Source organism: Arachis hypogaea, chromosome 6, assembly GCF_003086295.3.
Source record: "Arachis hypogaea cultivar Tifrunner chromosome 6, arahy.Tifrunner.gnm2.J5K5, whole genome shotgun sequence".
NCBI classification, from domain to species: domain Eukaryota; kingdom Viridiplantae; phylum Streptophyta; class Magnoliopsida; order Fabales; family Fabaceae; genus Arachis; species Arachis hypogaea.
In genome coordinates this window covers 41,590,200-41,592,355 of record NC_092041.1, presented here as the reverse complement: position 1 = coordinate 41,592,355, position 2,156 = coordinate 41,590,200, and positions in this window count along the sequence as shown.

The following is a 2,156-nucleotide window of genomic DNA, read 5'->3' as shown; positions in this document are numbered from 1 at the left end:
GAAACAACAACTTGTGGACTATGGACTCATGCTTGATCACATTCCTATCAAATGTGATAATACTAGTGCAATAAATTTAACCAAGAATCCGGTTCAACATTCAAGAACCAAGCATATTGAGATTAGACATCACTTCATAAGAGACCATGTTCAAAAGGGTGATGTGGTTATTGAATTTGTCGAAACTAGTAAACAACTAGCGGACATCTTCACTAAACCTTTATGTAAAGAAAGTTTTTTTAACATCCGAAATGAACTTGGTATCTTGGATTCTAATCTAATATGATTTGTTTGAATTCATTGTATTTATATTGTTATTTTTGTATCTCTTACTAACTTAAGCATTGGAGATATCCAATTAGCCATTGTTTTGTAGGTTTATGAGTTGATGAATGAGTGATTAATCTTGAGGTAGATTGAAGAATTTGAAGATTATAAACAATGGAGGATCAACAAATTGAAGTTTATAATGGTTTAAGTGAGTATATACATGATGGAACTCAAAGGATTGAAGAAAGAACCACCAAAGGATGAAAATTTGGTGATTTTGGGCAAAATGATGCATGTTGCATCGATGCAACCAAGCTTTGCATCGATGCAAAGCACACAACGTGCTATGTGCATCGATGCAAAACCTATTGCATCGATGCAAACACGACCAAATTGCACAAAAACACGTGAATTTGGCATTTTTGAGCAACAAAATCCCACTTTTTCATCATCTTCAACCTCACAACTCATATCCCCACATTCAAACCTCCATAACCTCCAAAACAAGCTCACATATAGCTTCATACAACTCACAAAACTTTGATACCCACTATAAACAAATTACATATTTGAAGTCCCCACATTCTCCTCTACAAAACCCATAAAACAAAATCATCCACAATGCCTAGAATCAAGAGAACCATCAAGAAGTCAAAAGGCTCTTCAAGTGTGGTTCCACCTCCAAATGATCATCCTTTGGCAAGGTACTTTGCTTCTAATGAAGATCTTCAATTCTATGAGGCAAGACTCGCCGGAAGAAAGGAAATTCCTCCGAGGTATTTGGATCCGACCCTTCTTGTCATTCATAAGTTTGATACTCTTAAGGCTATTCTAGTTCATCAAGGCCTCATGGATTTTGTTCAAATTAAGAGTAAATATTATCCGGATTTAGTTGCCATAGCCTATAGTACACTCATGATTGAGATTGATGAGGAAGATGAATCAAATTTCACATTATTCTTCGAGATAGGAAGAAAGGATTATAGGCTAGATGGTGATGAGTTAGCCACCATTTGGGAGTTGCCAAATCAAGGTGACTTGTTTCAAGGTGGTAAAACCCCAATTGATGAATGGGGTTATTCAAAGGACAATGCCATGCATTTGTTCAACCTTGTACAAGGAGCTCACTCCAAAATTAGTTGGCAAACGTTGACTCAAACGTAAATCCCCAAGGCCCAAGTTGCAAACGGATTTCTTCCCAACACCAAGAGCAATCAATAGAATCTTTTGTCAACCCAATTCCATCAAGAGCCAGGGCCCAATTCAAGGCTTAAAGATCATTAGAAGAAAGTGTATAAATAGCTTAGAATTTAAGTTTTCAGAGAGCTTTCTTTTTAGAATTTTTAGAGAGCATTTTCCTTTGAGAGATTTTGATTTAATTTTCAGTTTTCGTTGCTGTTAGAGTTTCTGGGAAGAAGAATTGCATTCTCTTCCCCTGGGTTTTCTCATTTTTATTTCCTGCACACTTGTCTGAACCTTGGGTTGGAGAATTGAAGGAATTCTGTTTCAATCTCACCCTGAGGTCTCTTTGTTTTGATTTACTGCACAATTGAGAAATTGATATTTGAATTCCTTTCTTCTACTGTTTGATCTTTACCTCTCTTGCAATTGTTTTCTGAATTAGGATCTAGGAAGGCATTGAGATCTAGACTTAGTTATCTAGTCTCTTGAGTCCTGAGATCTGGAATTTTCATTTTAAATTTCACTGTTGAATGCTTCTACAAAGTTCCTTTATATTTTAGTTTGAGATCCGGTTTAATTGAATTCATCTTCTACTATTCCATTTGTTAAATTTTATTTTCCTTGTTTAATTTCTGCAATCCCACATCCCTAACCCATTTATGATTCAAGCAATTTAGATTTCTTGTACTTTAAGTTTCTACAAT